At 45.6% G+C, this 16363-nt stretch overlaps 1 non-coding gene across 1 annotated transcript; it reads left to right on the top strand.

The window, feature by feature from the left end:
* The first annotated feature begins 1785 nt into the window (after window positions 1–1785).
* LOC143797435 (U6 spliceosomal RNA) lies at window positions 1786–1892 on the top strand. The gene has a single exon (XR_013220466.1). It is a non-coding gene; the product is annotated as a U6 spliceosomal RNA (small nuclear RNA).
* Window positions 1893–16363: the final 14471 nt, after the last annotated feature.

The raw sequence follows: 16363 nt of genomic DNA, 5'->3' as shown, positions 1-16363 counted from the left end.
TTCCCCACACAGCCCCTCCTCCTCGTGACCCCTTTCCACATCATCCCCATTCTCCGTAAAGCCCCTCATCATCCCCCCATTCCCTACACAGCCCTTCATCCCCCCATTCCCTACACAGCCCTTCATCCCCATTCCCTACACAGCCCTTCATCCCCCCATTCCCTACACAACCCCTCATCACCCCCCATTCCCTACACAGCCCCTCATCACCCCCCATTCCCTACACAGCCCCTCATCATCCCCCATTCCCTACACAACCCCTCATCATCCCCCATTCCCTACACAGCCCTTCATCCCCCCATTCCCTACACAACCCCTCATCATCCCCCCATTTCCTACACAGCCCCTCATCACCCCCCATTTCCTACACAGCCCCTCATCACCCCCCATTCCCTACACAGCCCTTCATCCCCCCATTCCCTACACAGCCCTTCATCCCCCCATTCCCTACACAACCCCTCATCATCCCATTTCCTACACAGCCCCTCATCACCCCCCATTCCCTACACAGCCCTTCATCCCCCCATTCCCTACACAGCCCCTCATCCCCCCATTCCCTACACAATCCCTCATCATCCCCCCATTCCCTACACAGCCCCTCATCATCCCCCATTCCCTACACAACCCCTCATCATCCCCCATTCCGCCCACAGCCCTTCATCATCCCCCCCCATTTCCCAGACAGCCCCTCATCATCCCCCATTTCCCACACAGCTCCTCATCACCCCCCATTCCCTCCCCACAGCCCCTCATCACCCCCCATTCCCTCCCCACAGCCCCTCATCACCCCCCATTCCCTACACAGCCCCTCATCACCCCCCATTCCCTACACAGCCCCTCATCACCCCCCATTCCCTACACAGCCCCTCATCACCCCCCATTCCCTCCCCACAGCCCCTCATCACCCCCCATTCCCTACACAGCCCCTCATCATCCCCCATTCCCTACACAGCCCCTCATCACCCCCCATTCCCTCCCCACAGCCCCTCATCACCCCCCATTCCCTACACAGCCCCTCATCACCCCCCATTCCCTACACAGTCCCTCATCACCCCCCATTCCCCACACAGCCCCTCATCACCCCCCATTCCCTACACAGCCCCTCATCACCCCCCATTCCCTCCCCACAGCCCCTCATCACCCCCCATTCCCCACACATCACTTCATCATCATCTTCCCTTTGCAGTCCCACTTAAGTAACATCAACCACTTTGCAAATTACATCCTCAGAGCGCTCACACCGAGTCCTGCGTCCTCATTCCCTTGAACAGGGGCCCATGGTGCAGCCCCTCGGTCCTCTCCTCAGACGGTTCCATGAAGCAAACCCTCATTTCCTCAGTCTCTTCTCCAGCAGCCTTTGGCCTCAGTAACACGCAGCTTCCTGCTATTGGGCCTTCACTCCACTGAAAGAGGCCCCGCCCCTTCCGGTGACATCATTACTTGGTTCTAGTCACTAACCACTGATTATCGCCAACTTCCGGTCTGTCTTCCGTCTCCTGTCCTGTGGCCTCAGCTATTGCAGTGACCGTGAAAGTGAATGTGTGAGGCAGTATGGGATAGCGGGCGGTGCTATGCTGATATCCAGGAGTACACCATGATGCATTGCGTGATTAAGTACTCTCCTAAACTCATAAACAATTAGATGCAAGTGACTGTATGTGGGGACAGCGTAATTCTAGGCTGGAGGCTGCAACAGGCAGGAGGGAGTGATACATGAAAGTCGCCATAATCTAACGTTAGGAGACATAGAGGACTATATATACAGCATGAGCCACCACTGACGTCGTGCTCGCTTCGGCAGCACATATACTAAAATTGGAACGATACAGAGAAGATTAGCATGGCCCCTGCGCAAGGATGACACGCAAATTCGTGAAGCGTTCCATATTTTATGTCCTTCCTCAGTGATTTTATTATGTTCCCATATTATATGTCCCCCACAGTGATATCATTATGTTTCCATATTATATGTCCCCCACAGTGATATCATTATGTTTCCATATTATATGTCCCCCACAGTGATATCATGTTCTCATATTATATGTCCCCCACAGTGATATCATTATGTTCCCATATTATATGTCCCCCACAGTGATATCATTATGTTTCCATATTATATGTCCCCCCCACAGTGATATCATTATGTTCCCATATTATGTCTCCCACAGTGATATCATTATGTTTCCATATTACATGTCCTCCCACAGTGATATCATTATGTTTCCATATTATATGTCCCCCCACAGTGATATCATTGTTTCCATATTATATGTCCCCCACAGTGATATCATTATGTTCCCATATTATATGTCCCCCCACAGTGATATCATTATGTTTCCATATTTTATGTCCCCCCACAGTGATATCATTATGTTTCCATATTATATGTCCCCCACAGTGATATCATTATGTTTCCATATTATATGTCCCCCCACAGTGATATCATTATGTTTCCATATTATATGTCCCCCACAGTGATATCATTATGTTTCCATATTATATGTCCCCCCCACAGTGATATCATTATGTTTCCATATTACATGTCCTCCCACAGTGATATCATTATGTTTCCATATTATATGTCCCCCCACAGTGATATCATTGTTTCCATATTATATGTCCCCCACAGTGATATCATTATGTTTCCATATTATATGTCCCCCCACAGTGATATCATTGTTTCCATATTATATGTCCCCCACAGTGATATCATTATGTTCCCATATTATATGTCCCCCCACAGTGATATCATTATGTTTCCATATTTTATGTCCCCCCACAGTGATATCATTATGTTTCCATATTATATGTCCCCCACAGTGATATCATTGTTTCCATATTATGTCCCCCCACAGTGATATCATTATGTTTCCATATTATATGTCCCCCCACAGTGATATCATCATGTTTCCATATTATATGTCCCCCCACAGTGATATCATTATGTTCCATATTATATGTCCCCCAGAGTGGTATCATTATGTTTCCATATTATATGTCCCCTACAGTGATATCATTATGTTCCCATATTATATGTCTCCCACAGTGATATCATTATGTTTCCATATTATATGTCCCCCACAGTGATATCATTATGTTTCCATATTATATGTCCCCCACAGTGATATCATTATGTTTCCATATTATATGTCCCCCCCACAGTGATATCATTATGTTCCCATATTATATGTCTCCCACAGTGATATCATTATGTTTCCATATTATATGTCCCCCACAGTGATATCATTATGTTTCCATATTATATGTCCCCCACAGTGATATCATTATGTTTCCATATTATATGTCCCCCCCACAGTGATAGCATTATGTTTCCATATTATATGTCCCCCCACAGTGATATCATTATGTTCCCATATTATATGTCCCCCCACAGTGATATCATTATGTTTCCATATTATATGTCCCCCACAGTGATAGCATTATGTTCCCATATTATATGTTCCCCACAGTGATATCATTATGTTCCCATATTATATGTCCCCCACAGTGATATCATTATGATTCCATATTATATGTCCCCCACAGTGATATCATTATGTTTCCATATTATATGTCCCCCACAGTGATAGCATTATGTTCCCATATTATATGTCCCCCACAGTGATATCATTATGTTCCCACATTATATGTCCCCCACAGTGATATCATTATGATTCCATATTATATGTCTCCCACAGTGATATCATTATGATTCCATATTATATGTCCCCCCCACAGTGATAGCATTATGTTTCCATATTATATGTCCCCCACAGTGATAGCATTATGTTCCCATATTATATGTCCCCCACAGTGATATCATTATGTTCCCATATTATATGTCCCCCACAGTGATATCATTATGTTCCCATATTATATGTCCCCCACAGTGATATCATTATGTTTCCATATTATATGTCCCCCCACAGTGATATCATTATGATTCCATATTTTATGTCCCCCCCACAGTGATATTATGTTCTCATATTATGTCCTCCACAATGATATCATTGTTTCCATATTATATGTCCCCCACAGTGATATCATTATGTTTCCATATTATATGTCCCCCCCACAGTGATATCATTATGTTTCCATATTATATGTCCCCCCCACAGTGATATCGTTATCTTTCCATATTATATGTCCCCCCACAGTGATATCATTATGTTTCCATATTATATGTCCCCCCCACAGTGATATCATTGTTCCCATATTATATGTCCCCCACAGTGATATCATTATGTTTCCATATTATATGTCCTCCCACAGTGATATCATTATGTTTCCATATTATGTCTCCCACAGTGATATCATTATGTTTCCATATTATGTCCCCCCACAGTGATATCATTATGTTTCCATATTATATGTCCCCCACAGTGATATCATTATGTTCCCATATTATATGTCCCCCACAGTGATATCATTATGTTTCCATATTATATGTCCCCCACAGTGATATCATTATGTTTCCATATTATATGTCCCCCACAGTGATATCATTATGTTTCCATATTATATGTCCCCCACAGTGATAGCATTATGTTCCCATATTATATGTCCCCCACAGTGATATCATTATGTTCCCATATTATATGTCCCCCACAGTGATATCATTATGATTCCATATTATATGTCTCCCACAGTGATATCATTATGATTCCATATTATATGTCCCCCCCACAGTGATAGCATTATGTTTCCATATTATATGTCCCCCACAGTGATAGCATTATGTTCCCATATTATATGTCCCCCACAGTGATATCATTATGTTCCCATATTATATGTCCCCCACAGTGATATCATTATGTTCCCATATTATATGTCCCCCACAGTGATATCATTATCTTTCCATATTATATGTCCCCCCACAGTGATATCATTATGATTCCATATTTTATGTCCCCCCCACAGTGATATTATGTTCTCATATTATGTCCTCCACAATGATATCATTGTTTCCATATTATATGTCCCCCACAGTGATATCATTATGTTTCCATATTATATGTCCCCCCCACAGTGATATCATTATGTTTCCATATTATATGTCCCCCCCACAGTGATATCGTTATCTTTCCATATTATATGTCCCCCCCACAGTGATATCATTGTTCCCATATTATATGTCCCCCACAGTGATATCATTATGTTTCCATATTATATGTCCTCCCACAGTGATATCATTATGTTTCCATATTATGTCTCCCACAGTGATATCATTATGTTTCCATATTATGTCCCCCCACAGTGATATCATTATGTTTCCATATTATATGTCCCCCACAGTGATATCATTATGTTTCCATATTACATGTCCTCCCACAGTGATATCATTATGTTTCCATATTACATGTCCTCCCACAGTGATATCATTATGTTTCCATATTATATGTCCCCCCACAGTGATATCATTGTTTCCATATTATATGTCCCCCAACAGTGATATCATTGTTTCCATATTATATGTCCCCCCACAGTGATATCATCATGTTTCCATATTATATGTCCCCCCACAGTGATATCATTATGTTTCCATATTATATGTCCCCCACAGTGATATCATTATGTTTCCATATTATATGTCCCCCACAGTGATATCATTATGTTTCCATATTATATTTCCCCCACAGTGATATCGTTATGTTCCCATATTATATGTCCCCCACAGTGATATCATTGTTTCCATATTTTATGTCCCCCCCACAGTGATAGCATTATGTTCCCATATTATATGTCCCCCTACAGTGATATCATTATGTTTCCATATTTTATGTCCTTCCTCAGTGATTTTATTATGTTCCCATATTTTATGTCCCCCCACAGTGATATCATTGTTTCCATATTATATGTCCCCCACAGTGATATCATTATGTTTCCATATTATATGTCCCCCACAGTGATATCATTATGTTTCCATATTATATGTCCCCCACAGTGATATCATTGTTTCCATATTTTATGTCCCCCACAGTAATATCATTGTTTCCATATTATATGTCCCCCACAGTGATATCATTATGTTTCCATATTTTATGTCCCCCACAGTGATATCATTATGTTTCAATATTATATGTCCCCCCCACAGTGATAGCATTATGTTCCCATATTATATGTCCCCCCACAGTGATATCATTATGTTTCCATATTATATGTCCCTCCACAGTGATATCATTATGTTTCCATATTATATGTCCCCCACAGTGATATCATTATGTTTCCATATTAGATTTCCTCCCACAGTGATATCATTATGTTTCCATATTACATGTCTTCCCACAGTGATATCTGTTGTGAATTAGACTTTTTTGGCTCCCTCTTGTGGTCACTAGTGATATGACTCTGGGATTGTCTTTCCTCAGTTTGGCACCCACCTGGGTCGTTAGTCCAGGGGTGTTGCTATATAACTCCCTGGATCCTCAGTCCAGTGCCTGGCATCGTTGTAATCAGATCCTTTCTGTTTGCTCCTGTCTGCTGGTCTTGGTTCTTGCAAAATTAAGCTAAGTCCTGCTTCCTTGTTTTTTGGTTATCTGTATTGCTCTTATTTTCTGTCCAGCTTGTACTAAATGTGATTCCTGATTTTGCTGGAAGCTCTAGGGGGCTGGTATTCTCCCCCCGGGCCGTTAGACGGTTCGGGGGTTCTTGAATATCCAGCGTGGAAATTTTGATAGGGTTTTTGCTGACCGTATAAGTCATCTTACTATATTCTGCTATTAGTCAGTGGGCCTCTCTTTGCTAAATATCTAGTTCATTCTTACGTTTGTCTTTTCTCCTTACCTCACCGTTATTATTTGTGGGGGGCTTGTATCCAACTTTTGGGGTCTTTTCTCTGGAGGCAAGAAAGGTCTATCTTTTCCCTTCTAGGGTTAGTTAGTTCTCCGGCTGGCGCGAGACGTCTAGAACCAACGTAGGCACATTCCCCGGCTGCTGCTATTTGTGGTGCTAGGATTAGATATACGGTTAGCCCAGTTACCACTGCCCTATGAGCTGTTTTTTTATGTTTGCAGACTTGGTATGTTCTTTTGAGACCCTCTGCCATTGGGGTCATAACAGTATGCCAGGCCCAAAGTTGAATGTCCAGACCTTGATTACAAGTGTGGATCAGCTTGCTGCTCGTGTGCAGGGCATACAAGATTTTGTTACCAGTAGTCCTATGTCTGAACCTAAAATACCTATTCCTGAACTGTTCTCTGGAGACCGATTCAAGTTTAGGAATTTCAGGAATAATTGTAAATTGTTTCTATCTCTGAGACCCCGTTCATCTGGAGACTCAGCTCAGCAAGTTAAAATTGTTATCTCTTTCTTACGGGGCGACCCTCAGGATTGGGCCTTCTCGCTAGCGCCAGGAGATCCGGCATTGGCAAATATTGATGCGTTTTTTCTGGCGCTCGGATTGCTTTACGAGGAACCCAATCTTGAAATTCAGGCAGAAAAAGCCTTGCTGGCTATTTCTCAGGGCCAGGATGAAGCTGAAGTGTATTGCCAAAAATTTCGGAAATGGTCCGTGCTTACTCAGTGGAATGAGTGTGCTCTGGCCGCAAATTTCAGAAATGGCCTTTCTGAAGCCATTAAGAATGTGATGGTGGGTTTCTCCATTCCTACAAGTCTGAATGATTCCATGGCGCTGGCTATTCAAATTGACCGGCGTTTGCGGGAGCGCAAAACTGCTAATCCTCTGGTGGTGTTGTCTGAACAAACACCTGATTTAATGCAATGTGATAGAATTCAGACTAGAAATGAACGGAAAAATCATAGACGTCAGAATGGGTTGTGTTTTTACTGTGGTGATTCTACACATGTTATATCAGCATGCTCTAAACGCCTAACAAGGGTTGTTAGCCCTGTCGCCATTGGTAATTTGCAACCTAAATTTATTTTGTCTGTGACTTTAATTTGCTCATTGTCTTCCTACCCTGTTATGGCGTTTGTGGATTCAGGTGCTGCCCTGAGTCTTATGGATCTGTCATTTGCCAAGCGCTGTGGTTTTGTTCTTGAGCCTTTGGTAAATCCTATCCCTCTTAGAGGTATTGATGCTACGCCATTGGCGGAAAATAAACCGCAGTTTTGGACACAGGTAACCATGTGCATGACCCCTGAACATCGGGAGGTGATTCGTTTTCTTGTTCTGCATAAAATGCATGATTTGGTCGTTTTGGGTCTGCCATGGTTACAGACCCATAATCCAGTCTTGGATTGGAAGGCAATGTCTGTGTCAAGTTGGGGCTGTCAGGGAATTCATGGTGATTCCCCGCCGATGTCTATTGCTTCCTCTACTCCTTCGGAAGTTCCTGAGTATTTGTCTGATTATCAGGATGTATTCAGCGAGTCCAGGTCCAGTGCTCTGCCTCCTCATAGGGACTGTGACTGCGCCATAGATTTGATTCCAGGTAGTAAATTTCCTAAGGGAAGACTATTTAATCTGTCTGTACCTGAGCATACCGCAATGCGTTCGTATATCAAGGAGTCTCTGGAGAAGGGGCATATCCGTCCATCCTCTTCCCCTCTTGGTGAAGGTCCGAGCTATTCATGATTGGACTCAGCCCACGTCAGTTAAAAGTCTTCAGAAGTTCTTGGGTTTTGCTAACTTCTACCGTCGTTTTATCGCTAAATTTTCTAGCGTTGTTAAACCTTTGACGGGTATGACCAAGAAAGGTTCTGATGTTGCTAACTGGGCTCCTGCTGCCGTGGAAGCTTTCCAAGAGTTGAAGCGCCGGTTTACTTCGGAGCCTGTTTTGTGCCAGCCTGATGTCTCACTGCCCTTTCAGGTTGAAGTGGATGCTTCTGAGATTGGGGCAGGGGCCGTTTTGTCGCAGAGAGGCCCTGGTTGCTCTGTAATGAGACCATGTGCCTTTTTCTCTAGGAAGTTTTCGCCTGCTGAGCGGAATTATGATGTTGGCAATCGGGAGTTGTTGGCCATGAAGTGGGCATTTGAGGAGTGGCGTCATTGGCTCGAGGGTGCTAAGCATCGTGTGGTGGTCTTGACTGATCACAAAAATCTGATGTATCTCGAGTCTGCTAAACGCCTGAATCCTAGACAGGCCCGCTGGTCATTGTTTTTCTCCCGTTTAGACTTTGTGGTCTCGTATTTACCAGGTTCAAAGAATGTGAAGGCTGATGCTCTTTCAAGGAGCTTTGTGCCTGACTCTCCTGGAGTCATAGAACCAGTTGGTATTCTTAAAGAGGGAGTTATCTTGTCAGCCATTTCTCCGGATTTGCGACGTGTGTTGCAGAGATTTCAGGCTGGTAGACCTGACTCTTGTCCACCTGACAGACTGTTTGTTCCTGATAAGTGGACCAGCAGAGTCATTTCCGAGGTTCATTCCTCGGTGTTGGCAGGGCATCCGGGAATTTTTGGCACCAGAGATCTGGTGGCTAGGTCCTTTTGGTGGCCTTCCTTGTCACGGGATGTGCGGTCATTTGTGCAGTCCTGTGGGACTTGTGCTCGAGCTAAGCCTTGCTGTTCTCGTGCCAGCGGGTTGCTCTTGCCCTTGCCTGTCCCGAAGAGGCCTTGGACACACATTTCCATGGATTTTATTTCAGATCTTCCGGTGTCTCAGGGCATGTCTGTCATCTGGGTGGTATGTGATCGCTTTTCCAAGATGGTCCATTTGGTATCTTTGCCTAAGCTGCCTTCCTCTTCCGATCTGGTTCCTTTGTTCTTTCAGAATGTGGTTCGTTTACACGGCATTCCTGAGAATATTGTGTCTGACAGAGGATCCCAGTTTGTTTCCAGGTTCTGGCGATCCTTTTGTGCTAAGATGGGCATTGATTTGTCGTTTTCGTCTGCCTTTCATCCTCAGACTAATGGACAAACGGAGCGAAATAATCAGACTCTGGAGGCTTATTTGAGGTGTTTTGTTTCTGCAGATCAGGATGATTGGGTGACCTTCTTGCCGCTGGCTGAGTTTGCCCTTAATAATCGGGCTAGTTCCGCTACTTTGGTTTCGCCTTTTTTTTGCAACTCTGGTTTCCATCCTCGTTTTTCCTCGGGACATGTGGAGCCTTCTGACTGTCCTGGGGTAGATTCCGTGGTGGATAGGTTGCAGCAGATCTGGAATCATGTGGTGGACAACTTAAAGTTGTCACAGGAGAAGGCTCAGCGTTTTGCCAACCGCCGCCGCGGTGTGGGTCCCCGACTTCGTGTTGGGGATTTGGTATGGCTGTCTTCTCGATTTGTTCCTATGAAGGTCTCCTCTCCTAAATTTAAGCCTCGCTTCATCGGTCCTTACAAGATATTGGAAATCCTTAATCCTGTGTCCTTTCGCTTGGATCTTCCGGTGTCGTTTGCCATTCACAACGTGTTCCATAGGTCTTTGTTGCGGCGGTACGTTGTGCCTGTGGTTCCTTCTGTTGAGCCTCCTGCTCCGGTGTTGGTTGAGGGTGAGTTGGAGTACGTGGTGGAGAAGATCTTGGATTCTCGTCTCTCCAGACGGAGGCTTCAGTATCTGGTCAAGTGGAAGGGCTATTGTTGTGTATCCGCTTTTTGGGCTCCCCTGGTGGTTGCTGGTGGTACTGGTGACTTGTTTGCACTTTGCTGCTTCTGTTCACCTGCTTCCATCAGTGTTTGGGAGTTTCCTATTTAGCCTTGCTCTCCAGTCATTTCCTTGCCGGTCATCATTGTAACCAGAGCCTTCGGTTGCATGTTCCTGCTACTAGTCTGCTGATCAGCTAAGTGGACTTTGTCCTTTTGTTTTGTACCTTTTGTCCAGTTTGCAGTTTTTGTAATTCTCTGTAGCTGGAAGCTCTTGCGGGCTGAAATTGCCACTCCTGTGTCATGAGTTGACACAGGAGTCTTAAAGTAATTTCAGGATGGTTTTTGAAAGGGTTTTCAGTTGACCGTGAAGTCCTCTTTTGTATCCTTCTGCTATCTAGTAAGTGGACCTCTCTTTGCTAAATCTACTTTCATACTGTGTATGTCTTTTCCTCTTAATTCACCGTTATTACATGTGGGGGGCTGCTATCATCTTTTGGGGTATTTCCCTAGAGGTAAGCCAGGTCTGTTTCTTCCTCTACCAGGCGTAGTTAGTCCTCCGGCTGGCGCGTGGCATTTAGGAAGCCGTAGGTATGCTCCCTGGCTACTGTTAGTTGTGTGGTAGATTTAGCTCACGGTCAACTCGAGTTTCCATCACCCGAGAGCTCGTTCGTTATTTATATGTTTCTTACATTCCCTTGCCATTGGGAACCATGACAGTATGACCGGCCTGTGTTAAATTTATTGGCAGAAGAAAGGAGAGAAAAAAGAAGTCTGTAAATTTTTTTTTTTTTCGTTTCCCCTATGCTTGCTCCATAGTTGGATCAGTTGTATTTCAGCTCTAATTACTGCCTTTGCTTTCTCTCCTTATAATCCTTGAATGGCTCTGAGCTCACCTGTTTAAAGATGGATCCTCAGAGTTTGGCTGCAGGTTTAAATAATCTTGCTACGAAGGCTCAAAATTTACAAGATTTTGTTATGCATACTCCTATTTCTGAACCTAAAATCCCTACACCAGAGGTGTTTTCAGGAGATAGATCTCGGTTTCTGAATTTCAAATATAATTGTAAATTATTCCTTTCTCTCAGACCTCACTCCTCAGGAGATCCTGTCCAGCAGGTTAAGATTGTAATTTCTTTGCTGCGAGGTGACCCTCAAAATTGGGCATTTTCATTGGCACCAGGGGATCCTGCGTTGCTCAATGTGGATGCGTTTTTCCTGGCTTTAGGGTTGCTTTATGAGGAACCTAATTTGGAGATTCAAGCTGAAAAAGCTTTGATAGCCCTATCTCAAGGGCAAGATGAAGCTGAGATATACTGCCAAAAATTTCGTAAATGGTCTGTGCTTACTCAGTGGAATGAGTGCGCCTTAGCGGCAAATTTCAGAGAGGGCCTTTCTGATGCCGTTAAAGATGTTATGGTCGGGTTCCCTGCGCCTACAGGTCTGAATGAGTCCATGACAATGGCAATTCAGATTGATCGGCGTTTGCGGGAGCGCAAACCCGTGCACCATTTGGCGGTATCTTCTGAAGAGACGCCAGAGAAAATGCAATGTGACAGAATTATGTCCAGAAGCGAGCGGCAGAATTATAGGCGTAAAAATGGGTTATGCTTCTATTGTGGTGATTCTGCTCATGTTATATCGGCATGCTCTAAACGTACTAGGAAGGTTGACAAGTCTATTTCAATTGGCACTTTACAGTCCAAATTTATTTTGTCTGTAACCTTGATTTGTTCATTATCAGTTATTACCGTGGATGCCTATGTGGACTCAGGCGCCGCTCTGAGTCTTATGGACTGGTCCTTTGCCAGGCGCTGTGGGTTTGATTTAGAGCCTCTGGAAGTCCCTATACCTCTGAAGGGTATTGATTCTACACCTTTGGCTTGTAATAAACCACAGTTCTGGACGCAAGTGACTATGCGTATGACTCCAGACCATCAGGAGGTGATTCGCTTCCTTGTGTTGTACAATTTACATGATGTTTTGGTGCTTGGATTACCATGGTTACAGTCTCATAACCCAGTCCTTGACTGGAAAGCTATGTCTGTGGTAAGCTGGGGATGTCGGGGGGCTCATGGGGACACTCCTTTGGTGTCCATTTCGTCATCTATTCCATCTGAGATTCCGGCATTTTTGTCTGATTATCGTGATATTTTTGAAGAGCCTAAAATTGGTTCACTCCCTCCTCACAGGGATTGTGATTGCGCCATAGATCTGATTCCTGGCAGTAAATTTCCAAAGGGTCGTTTGTTTAACCTATCTGTACCTGAACATGCTGCTATGCGCGAGTATATTAAGGAGTCCCTGGAAAAGGGACATATTCGTCCTTCTTCATCACCTTTAGGAGCCGGTTTTTTCTTTGTCTCTAAAAAGGATGGCTCTCTGAGGCCTTGTATTGATTATCGACTCCTGAATAAAATTACAGTCAAATATCAGTATCCGTTGCCTTTGCTGACTGATTTGTTTGCTCGCATAAGGGGGGCTAAGTGGTTCTCTAAGATTGATCTTCGTGGGGCGTATAATTTGGTGCGAATTAAGCAGGGGGATGAGTGGAAAACTGCATTTAATACGCCTGAGGGCCATTTTGAGTATTTGGTAATGCCTTTCGGCCTTTCTAATGCACCTTCTGTCTTTCAGTCCTTAATGCATGATATTTTCCGTGAATATTTGGATAAATTTATGATTGTGTACTTGGATGATATTTTGATTTTTTCTGATGACTGGGAGTCTCATGTTCAGCAGGTCAGGAGGGTTTTTCAGGTTTTGCGGGAGAATTCTTTGTGTGTAAAGGGTTCAAAGTGTGTTTTTGGGGTTCAAAAGATTTCCTTTTTGGGGTACATTTTTTCCCCTTCTTCTATTGAGATGGACCCTGTCAAGGTTCGGGCTATTTACGACTGGACGCAGCCTACTTCTCTGAAGAGTCTTCAGAAATTCTTGGGCTTTGCTAATTTTTATCGTCGATTTATAGCTGGTTTTTCTGGCTAAACCTCTGACGGATTTGACTAAAAAGGGTGCTGATGTTGCCAATTGGTCCCCTGCTGCTCTGGAGGCCTTTCGGGAGCTTAAGCGCCGCTTTTTGTCTGCCCCTGTGTTGCGCCAGCCTGATGTTTCTCTTCCCTTTCAGGTTGAGGTCGATGCTTCCGAGATCGGAGCGGGGGCGGTTTTGTCGCAGAGAAGTTCCGACTGCTCAGTGATGAGACCTTGTGCGTTCTTTTCGCGAAAATTTTCGGCCGCCGAGCGAAACTATGATGTTGGTAATCGGGAGCTTTTGGCCATGAAGTGGGCATTTGAGGAGTGGCGTCATTGGCTTGAGGGTGCCAGACATCAGGTGGTAGTTTTGACTGATCACAAGAATTTAATTTATTTGGAGTCTGCCAGGCGCCTAAATCCTAGACAGGCACGTTGGTCGTTGTTCTTTTCCCGGTTTAATTTTGTGGTCTCGTACTTACCGGGTTCTAGGAATGTGAAGGCAGATGCTCTTTCTAGGAGTTTTGAGCCTGACTCTCCTGGGAATTCTGAACCTGCTGGTGTCCTTAAGGATGGGGTGGTTTTGTCTGCTGTCTCTCCAGATCTGCGACGTGCTTTGCAAGAATTTCAGGCGGAGAGACCTGATCGTTGTCCGTCTGGTAGACTGTTTGTTCCTGACGATTGGACCACTAGAGTCATCTCGGAAGTTCATTCTTCTACTCTGGCAGGTCATCCGGGTATTTTTGTCACCAGAGATTTGGTGGCTAGATCCTTCTGGTGGCCGTCCCTGTCTCGAGATGTGCGTGTTTTTGTGCAGTCTTGCGATGTGTGTGCTCGGGCCAAGCCTTGTTGTTCTAGGGCTAGTGGGTTGTTGTTGCCCTTGCCTATTCCTAAGAGGCCTTGGACGCACATCTCTATGGACTTTATCTCGGATCTCCCTGTTTCTCAGAAGATGTCTGTCATCTGGGTGGTGTGTGACCGTTTTTCTAAAATGGTTCATTTGGTGCCATTGCCTAAGTTGCCTTCCTCATCTGAGTTGGTCCCTCTGTTTTTTCAAAATGTGGTTCGCTTGCATGGTATTCCGGAAAACATCGTTTCTGACAGGGGTACCCAGTTCGTGTCTAGATTTTGGCGGGCAGTCTGTGCCAGGTTGGGCATTGATTTGTCCTTTTCGTCTGCATTCCATCCTCAGACCAATGGCCAGACGGAGCGAACTAATCAAACTTTGGAGACTTATTTGAGGTGTTTTGTGTCTGCGGATCAGGATGATTGGGTTGCCTTTCTGCCGTTGGCGGAGTTTGCTCTTAATAATCGGGCTAGTTCTGCCACTTTGGTTTCTCCTTTCTTTTGCAATTCAGGGTTTCATCCGCGGTTTTCATCTGGTCAGGTTGAATCTTCGGATTGTCCTGGAGTGGATGCGGTGGTGGATCGGTTGCATCGGATTTGGGGACAAGTGGTGGATAATTTGGAATTGTCCCAGGAGAGGACTCAGCAGTTTGCTAACCGTCGTCGTCGTGTTGGTCCCCACCTTCGTGTTGGGGACTTGGTGTGGTTTTCTTCCCGTTTTGTCCCTATGAGGGTTTCTTCTCCCAAATTTAAGCCTCGGTTCATCGGTCCTTATAGGATTTTGGAGATTCTTAACCCTGTTTCCTTTCGTTTGGACCTCCCGGCATCTTTCGCTATCCATAATGTGTTCCATCGGTCGTTGTTGCGGAGATATGAGGTACCTGTCATGCTCGCGCCCAGACTGGTTGGCGCGGGCGTGCGGGGGAGTGGCCCCACTGGACCACAGACCAAACCTCCCTGGAAGGGGCGTAACTAAGTAGCTTCCTAGGTGTTCGCTGGAGCCTCTGATGGTGAGGTCAGACTTGTGCAATAGGAAGCTACCAGGTACCACTCCAGGGTGGAGTCTGGTTGTGGCTGCTGATCCCACCGGGGAACGGAACATAGACAAGCAAGCGGGCACGGCTGGCACATAGGCAGGCAGACGGGTACAACAGGAACACTGTCAGGCAGGCGGGCACGGCTGGCTCTCTGGTAGGCAGGCGGGCACGGCTGGCTCTCTGGCAGGACTGGTGGACAAGACTGGTACACTGGAAGAACCAGTAGGGACCGGACTGCAGGCAGGTATGTAGAACGGGTAAGAACCTGTTCAGACACGAGGACCTAGGAATAAGTAGATATAGACCGCAAGAGCGGATGCAGAGCGAAAGCACAGGAGCTAGAGCCAAGAACAGAAATGCAGGAGGCGGAGCCAAGAGCAGGAGGCGGAGCCAAGTGCAAAACCGCAGGAGGCGGAGCCAAGAGCTGGAGGCAGAGCCAAGTGCAAAACCGCAGGAGGCGGAGCCAAGAGCTGGAGCCGAGTGCAGACAGGCAGGAGGCGGAGCCACGAGCTGGAGGCGGAGCCAAGTGCAGGAGAAGTAGAACCGCAAAGAGCGGAGCCAGGTAGAACTGCAAGGAGCGGAGCCAGGTAGAACCGCAAGGAGCGGAGCCAGGTAGAACCGCAAGGAGCGGAGCCAGGTAGAACCGCAAGGAGCGGAGCCAGGTAGAACCGCAAGGAGCGGAGCCAGGTAGAACCGCAAGGAGCGGAGCCAGGTAGAACCGCAAGGAGCGGAGCCAGGTAGAACCGCAAGGAGCGGAGCCAGGTAGAACCGCAAGGAGCGGAGAGGAGCTGCGGGAGAGGTCTCTGCAGCAAAGCTGAGCAGAGCCACAAGGAATGTGGAGAGAAGCTGCAGCAAGGGATAACTGCAACAGCAGAAGATAAGCTGAGAAGAAAGGAGCAGAAACGCAGAAGTGAGGAGCAGAGGAAAAGTCACAAAGGTTCAGAGCAGGCAGAGCTGCAAGAGTGCGGAGTGTAAGCAGACTGAGAATACAAGGAAAGACAACAGGGAAGGAAGCCAAAGACTAGGAGACAGAGAT

This window comes from Ranitomeya variabilis, chromosome 1 (assembly GCF_051348905.1).
Source record: "Ranitomeya variabilis isolate aRanVar5 chromosome 1, aRanVar5.hap1, whole genome shotgun sequence".
NCBI classification, from domain to species: domain Eukaryota; kingdom Metazoa; phylum Chordata; class Amphibia; order Anura; family Dendrobatidae; genus Ranitomeya; species Ranitomeya variabilis.
Note: the sequence above shows the minus strand (reverse complement) of the source record. Positions and strands in the feature narration are given on the sequence as shown.